Below are 8634 nucleotides of genomic sequence, written 5' to 3'. Positions count from 1 at the left end.
ATCGCACCATATAGTAAAGTACGGTTACAACGTTCGGACACACCATTACATTGTGGTGTTCCGGGTGGCGTGAGTTGCGAAACTATTCCGCATTGTTTCAAATGTAAACCAAACTCGTAACTCAAATATTCTCCTCCACGATCAGATCATAGAAACTTTATTTTCTTGTTACGATGATTTTCCACTTCACTTTGAAATTCTTTGAACTTTTCAAATGTTTCAGACTTATGTTTCATTAAGTAGATATACCCATATCTGCTTAAATCATCTGTGAAGGTGAGAAAATAACGATACCCGCCACGAGCCTCAATATTCGTTGGTCCACATACATTAGTATGTATGATTTCCAACAAATCTGTTGCTCGCTCCATAGTTCCGGAGAACGGCGTTTTAGTCATCTTGCCCATGAGGCATGGTTCGCAAGTACCAAGTGATTCCAGAAGTCCATCAGTATGGAGTTTCTTCATGCGCTTTACACCAATATGACCCAAACAGCAGTGCCACAAATAAGTTGCACTATCATTATCAACTCTGCATCTTTTGGCTTCAACATTATGAATATGTGTGTTACTACTATCGAGATTCATAAAAATAGACCACTCTTCAAGGGTGCATGGCCATAAAAGATATTACTCATATAAATAGAACAACCATTATTCTCTGATTTAAATGAATAACAGTCTCGCATCAAACAAGATCCAGATATAATGTTCATGCTTAACGCTGGCACCAAATAACAATTATTCAGGTCTAAAACTAATCCCGAAGGTAGATGTAGAGGTAGCGTGCCAACCGCGATCACATCGACTTTGGAACCATTTCCCACGTGCATCGTCACCTCGTCCTTAGCCAATCTTCGCTTAATCCGTAGTCCCTGTTTCGAGTTGCAAATATTAGCAACAGAACCAGTATCAAATACCCAGGTGCTACTTCGAGCATTAGTAAGGTACACATCAATAATATGTATATCACATATACCTTTGTTCACCTTGCCATCCTTCTTATCCGCCAAGTACTTGGGGTACTTCCACTTCCAGTGACCAGTCTGCTTCCAGTAGAAGCACTCAGTCTCAGGCTTAGGTCCAGACTTGGGTTTCTTCTCTTGAGTAGCAACTTGTTTGCCATTCTTTTTAAAGTTCCCCTTCTTCTTCCCTTTACCATTTTTCTTGAAACTGGTGGTCTTGTTGACCATCAACACTTGATGCTCCTTTTTTATTTCTACCTCCGCAGCTTTTAGCATTGCGAAGAGCTCGGGAATAGTCTTGTTCGTCCCTTGCATATTATAGTTCATCACGAAGCTCTTGTAGCTTGGTGGCAGTGATTGAAGAATTCTGTCAATGACACTATCATCAGGAAGATTAACTCTCAGTTGAATCAAGTGATTATTATACCCAGATATTTTGAGTATATGTTCACTGACAGAACTATTCTCTTCCATCTTGCAGCTATAGAACTTATTGGAGACTTCATATCTCTCAATCTGGGCATTTGCTTGAAATATTAACTTCAACTCCTGGAACATCTCATATGCTCCATGATGTTCAAAACGTCGTTGAAGTCCCGGTTCTAAGCCGTAAATCATGGCACACTGAACTATCGAGTAGTCATCAGCTTTGCTCTGCCAGACGTTCTTAACATCGTCAGTTGCATCTGTAGCAGGCCTGGCACCCAGCGGTGCTTCCAGGATGTAATTCTTCTGTGCAACAATGAGGATAACCCTCAAGTTACGGACCCAGTCCGTGTAATTGCTACCATCATCTTTCAACTTAGCTTTCTCAAGGAACGCATTAAAATTCAATAGAACAACATCACGAGCCATCTATCTACAACAAACATAGACAAGCAAAATACTATCAAGTACTAAGTTCATGATAAATTTAAGTTCAATTAATCATATTACTAAGAACTCCCACTTAGATAGACATCCCTCTAATCATCTAAGTGATCACGTGATCCAAATCAACTAAACCTTGTCTGATCATCACGTGAGATGGAGTAGTTTTCAATGGTGAACATCACTATGTTGATCATATCTACTATATGATTCACGCTCGACCGTTCGGTCTCAGTGTTCCGAGGCCATATTTGTATATGCTAGGCTCGTCAAGTTTAACCTGAGTATTCCGTGTGTGCAACTATTTTGCACCCGTTGTATTTGAACGTAGAGCCTATCACACCCGATCATCACGTGGTATCTCAGCACAAAGAACTTTCACAATGGTGCATACTCAGGGAGAACACTTATACCTTGAAATTTAGTGAGAGATCATCTTATAATGCTACCTCAATCAAAGCAAAATAAGCTGCATAAAAGGATAAACATCACATGCAATCAATATAAGTGATATGATATGGCCATCATCATCTTGTGCCTGTGATCTCCATTTCCGAAGCACCGTCATGATCACCATCGTCACCGGCGCGACACCTTAATCTCCATCGTAGCATAGTTGTCGTTTCGCCACCTATTGCTTCTACGACTATCGCTACCTCTTAGTGATAAAGTAAAGCAATTACAGGGTGATTGCATTGCATACAATAAAGCGACAACCATATGGCTCCTGCCAGTTGCCGATAACTTGGTTACAAAACATGATCATCTCATACAATAAAATATAGCATCATGTCTTGACCATATCACATCACAACATGCCATGCAAAAACAAGTTACACGTCCTCTACTTTGTTGTTTCAAGTTTTACGTGGCTGCTACGGGCTGAGCAAGAACCGTTCTTACCTACGCATCAAAACCACAACGATAGTTCGTCAAGTTAGTGTTGTTTTAACCTTCTCAAGGACCGGGCGTAGCCACACTCGGTTCAACTAAAGTTGGAGAAACTGACACCCGCCAGCCACCTATGTGCAAAGCATGTCGGTAGAAACAGTCTCGCGTAAGCGTACGCATAATGTCGGTCCGAGCCGCTTCATCCAACAATACCGCCGAACCAAAGTATGACATGCTGGTAAGCAGTATGACTTCTATCGCCCATAACTCACTTGTGTTCTACTCGTGCATATAACATCTACGCATAAAACCAGGCTCTGATACCACTATTGGGGAATGTAGTAACTTCAAAAAAAAAATCCTACGCACACTCAAGATCATGGTGATGCATAGCAACAAGAGGGAGAGTGTTGTCCATGTACCTCCGAGTTCAGCACACGTTCAACTCGATGACGTCCCTCAAACTCCGATCTAGCCGAGCTTCGAGGGAGAGTTCCGTCAGCATGACGGCGTGGTGACGGTAATGATGTTCTACCGACACATGGCTTCGCCTAAGCACCGCTACGATATTATCAAGGTGGAATATGGTGGAGGGGGGGAGGGGTGCACCGCACACGGCTAATAGATCTCAAGGATCAAGTGTTGTATCTAGAGGTGCCCCTTGCCCCCGTATATAAAGGAGCAAGGGGGAGGGGGCGGCCGGCCAGGAGGAGGCGTGCCAGGGAGGAGTCCTACTCCCACCGGGAGTAGGACTCCCTCCTTTCCTTGTCCAAGTAGGAGAGGGGGAAGGAAGGGGAGAGAGGAGAGGAAGGAAAGTTGGGCGTCGCCCCCCTCCTTGACCTATTTGGACAAGAGGGGGAGGGCGAGCGGCCTGCCCTGGCCGCCCCTCCTCTGCTCCACTTTGGTCCCATGAGGCCCATTAACCCCCCCCCCCAGGGGTTCCGGTAACCTCCCGGTACTCCGGTATACATCTGATAACCCCCGGAACCATTCCGGTGTCCGAATATAGTCGTACAATATATCAATCTTCATGTCTCGACCATTTCTAGACTCCTCGTCATGTCCGTGATCACATCAGGGACTCCGAACTATCTTCGGTACATCAAAACATATAAACTCATAATATAACCGTCATCTAACTTTAAGCGTGCGGACCCTACGGGTTGGAGAACTATGTAGACATGACCGAGACACGTCTCCGGTCAATAACCAATAGCGGAACCTGGATGCTCATATTGGCTCCCACATATTCTACGAAGATCTTTATTGGTCAAACCGCATAACAACATACGTTGTTCCCTTTGTCATCGGTATGTTACTTGCCCGAGATTCAATCATCGGTATCTCAATACCTAGTTCAATCTCGTTACCGGCAAGTATCTTTACTCGTTACGTAATGCATCATCCCATAACTAACTCATTAGCTACATTACTTGCAAGGCTTATAGTGATGTGCATTACCGAGAGGGCCCAGAGATACCTCTCCGACAATCGGAGTAACAAATCCTAATCTCAAAATACGTCAACTCAACATGTACCTTCGGAGACACCTATAGAGCTCCTTTATAATCACCCAGTTACGTTGTGATGTTTTGTAGCACACAAAGTGTTCCTCCGGTAAACAGGAGTTGCATAATCTCATAGTTGTAGGAACATGTATAAGTCATGAAGAAAGCAATAGCAACATAGTAAACGATCAAGTGCTAAGCTAACAGAATGGGTCAAGTCAATCACATCATTCTCCTAATGATGTGATTCCGTTAACCAAATGACAACCCATGTCTATGGTTAGGAAACACAACCATCTTTGATCAACGAGCTAGTCAAGTAGAGGCATACTAGTGACACTATGTTTGTCTATGTATTCACACATGTATTATGTTTTCGATTAATACAATTCAAGCATGAATAATAAACATTTATCATGATATAAGGAAATAAGTAATAACTTTATTATTGACTCTAGGGCATATTTCCTTCATGTTCTGGGGGCGCGGCTGGAGATGATCTAAGCACGCAGGCAGCTGGATGCTTCTCACGTGAGGCTAGCTTACCAAGCGAACTAATCTCCGGCGACTATCTTAGGGCTCATTTGGTGTCACTCCGCTCCACGGCTCCGCTCTAATAGCAGACAGAGCTGTAGCTAAATTCTTTGAAGCGAGCAAACAACCACTCCGCAGATTCTAGGAGATGGTGGATTGCCGAACGCACGAGATTAATCTTTTCCCCCTCTACCGTGGCTTCCCTAGGGATTTTCCTAGCTGATTACAAAGACTCCAACACAACCCCTTAGAGCAATTCCAATGGGGAGACCCACTTTATCCGCCTGCGTCCGTTTGGGTCGGCGCGGACAAAAGTGGGGCCTGCCCAATGCGGCAACCCAAATGCAAATCGCGTCCGCCTGGTGTCCGCGCGGACCCATTTCCGGCCCAAAATTGCGCCTGAAATGCGTCGGTGCGGATGCGAAGCGGACGTGCCGTGCGTCTCCTCGGTGTCTGCCGTGTCCCCACCTGTAGGCCACCCAACCGCCACCGGTTGTCTTATTTATAACGACCACCGACAGCGGGCCCACTTGTCAGACTCAGGAAGCGTCCTTTTTTAAGCACGCGTGCGGCGGGGGGTGATACGCCCATTTTGCATCATGCTTTTATATCAATATTGATTGCATTATGGGATGTTATTACACATCATATATATATATATATATCAATACTTATGGCTATTCTCTCTTATTTTATAAGGTTTACCATGAAGAGCGGGAATGCCGGCAGCTGGAATTCTGGCTGGAAAAGGAGCAAACATTGGAAACATATTTTGCACTGCTCCAAAAGACCTGAAACTCCATGAAACTTATGTTTGGAATTAATAAGAATTATTGAGCGGAAGAAACACCTCAGGGGGCCCACACCCTGGCCAGGAGGGTGGGGGGCACGCCCACCCCTACTGGGCGCGCCCCTTGTCTCCTGGGCCCCCTGGTGGCCCTCCGGTGTCCATCTTCTGCTATATGAAGGCTTTTACCCAGGAAAAAATCATGGGCAAGCTTACGGGACGAAACTCCGCCGCCACGAGGCGGAACCTTGGCGAAACCAATCTAGAGCTCCGACAGAGCTGTTTTGTCGGGGACACTTCCCTCCAGGAGGGGGAAATCATCACCATCGTCATCACCAACGATCCTCCCATCGGGAGAGGGTCAATCTCCATCAACATCTTCACCAGCACCATCTCCTCTCAAACCTTAGTTCATCTCTTGTATCCAATCTTGTATCCAAAACCACAAATTGGTACCTGTGGGTTGCTAGTAGTGTTGATTACTACTTGTAATTGATGCTAATTGGTTTACTTGCTGGAAGATCATATGTTCAGATCCTTAATGCATATTATTACTCCTCTGATTATGAACATGAATATGCTTTGTGAGTAGTTATGTTTGTTCCTAAGGACATGGGTGAAGTCCTGCTATTAGTAGACATGTGAATTTGGTATTCGTTCGATATTTTGATGAGATGTATGTTGTCTTTCCTCTAGTGGTGTTATGTGAACGTCGACTACATGACACTTCACCATTATTTGGGCCTAGAGGGAGGCATTGGGAAGTAATAAGTAGATGATGGGTTGCTAGAATGATAGAAGCTTAAACCCTAGTTTATGCGTTGCTTCGTAAGGGGCTGATTTGGATCCATATGTTTAATGTTGTGGTTAGGTTTACCTTAATACTTCTTTTGTAGTTACAGATGCTTGCAATAGGGGTTAATCATAAGTGGGATGCTTGTCCAAGTAAGGGCAGTACCCAAGAACCGGTCCACCCACATATCAAATTATCAAAGTACCGAACGTGAATCATATGAGGGTGATGAAACTAGCTTGACGATAATTCCATGTGTCCTCGGGAGCGCTTTTCTCATTATAAGAAATTGTCCAGGCTTGTCCTTTGCTACAAAAAGGATTGGGCCACCTTGCTGCACCTTATTTACTTTCATTGCTTGTTATCTGTTACAATTTATCTTATCACAAAACTATCTGTTACCTACAATTTCAGTGCTTGCAGAGAAAACCTTACTGAAAACCGCTTATCATTTCCTTCTTCTCCTCGTTGGGTTTGACACTCTTACTTATCGAAAAGACTACGATAGATCCCCTACACTTGTGGGTCATCAAGACTCTTTTCTAGCACCGTTGCCGGGGAGTGTAGCACTTTTGGTGAGTGGAACTTGGTAAGGAAACATTTATATAGTGTGCTGAATTTTTTTGTTACTTGTTACTATGGAAACTAATCCTTTGAGGGGCTTGTTTGGGCATCTTCGCCCCGACCAGTAGAGCAAAGAGTTGCTCCTTGATACGTCTCCAATGTATCTATAATTTTTGATTGTTCCATGCTATTATATTATCTATTTTGAATGATTATGGGCTTTATTATACCCTTTTATATTACTTTTGGGACTATCCTATTAACCGGAGGTGTTGGGGATATAAATATTTGTGTAAGCCGCCCAGGAGGGGCCGGGTTACGCAAAGAAGATTCACCAGAGAGAAGCCCAAGACTAAAGTATGAAGGTGGCGGTCCATCAAGAGCTTAAGGCCCACAGGCGACTTAAGGCCCATTATAGTAAACCGCCATAGTAATATACTTGTATCATAAGGTAGACTTAACTAGTCGCCGAGCCGGACATTGTGTATAAGCCGGCCGGGACTCTGTAAGCCGCAGGGCGTCAACCCGTGTATATAAGGGGACGACCTGCGGGCGACTTAGGGCAAGAAACAACTCATCGAGAGCCAGGCATAGCGTATCTCGCTCCATGGTCATCGAAACATCAATACCAACCCAACTAGACGTAGGCCTTACCTTCACCGTAAGGGGCCAAACTAGTATAAAACCTCTCGTGTCCTTTGTCCCGATTAACCCCTTCAAGCTTCCTAGTTGCGATGACTCCACAACTAAGTCCTTTCACGAGGACATCTGACATGACAATTCCACGACAGTTGGCACCCACCGTGGGACCAGCGCACGGTGGATTTAAGTTCTTGAAGGGCAACTTCGAAGGGCTCAAGGGATATGTAGTTGGCCGGATGACCAAGAGTCGTCGCGACAAGATCTACATCGACGATGAAGGCTGGGGCCCCGACGCCGGCTCAATTGAGTACGGGTACCGGGTCCCCTTTGGAGGGATCCACGTCTTCATCGGCCGGATCGGTGAGCCGGGGCCTGAGCCGGACAACTGCACCGACCTCGTCGAGACAGCTTAGCGTGCGAAACCCGCCCGAGTTCAACCCGGCATGAAGCGTGTCTTTGTGGGCTACGTCCACGGAGAAGAACTTTTTGAAGGTCCTGAAGATGGTGGTGAGACAGCCGTCCACTCTGACAGTGATTCATCCACCGGTTCAACAGATTCTTTGTATCAAGTTCAAGACGGTGCGCTTGGGGGCTGTTCTGATGGCCTTAGTATTCTGGACCTCTGTGAGTCGCCAAATTGGGCAGGAGTCTTTATGGCTGGGACTCAACCCGGACAAAACTCTACAGCTACGGCTACAAATACTTCCGGGTTAGGAGCAGCCGGGGTAGGAGGCCCTGTGCGCCCGCCGGCTCAAGTACTGATAGACCTCATGGACAAGCTTACGACCCTGTTAACCGCCACGGTTATCCCTGCAAACAAAGATGAGCATGACACGGAGGTAGCACGGGTACGTGAGGAGATAGCTCAGGCCAAGGAGGCCTTAGCAGCTGAGGATACTAGGCTAGCTACAGAGTGGGCGCTTTTGACGCCCGGGCACAGCGGTTGCAGTCAGAGGCTTACCAGCTCACGATGAGTTTAAACGCGTCCAATGAGGTAATGAGGAGGAGACACCAGAAGACCCAATCCCGGTTGCCTCCGAATTATGACCCTAGGGTTCTTTTTGCTACACCCGGAGCCGGG

Source organism: Triticum aestivum, chromosome 6B (assembly GCF_018294505.1).
Source record: "Triticum aestivum cultivar Chinese Spring chromosome 6B, IWGSC CS RefSeq v2.1, whole genome shotgun sequence".
Taxonomy (NCBI): domain Eukaryota; kingdom Viridiplantae; phylum Streptophyta; class Magnoliopsida; order Poales; family Poaceae; genus Triticum; species Triticum aestivum.
This window is presented reverse-complemented; position numbering follows the sequence as displayed.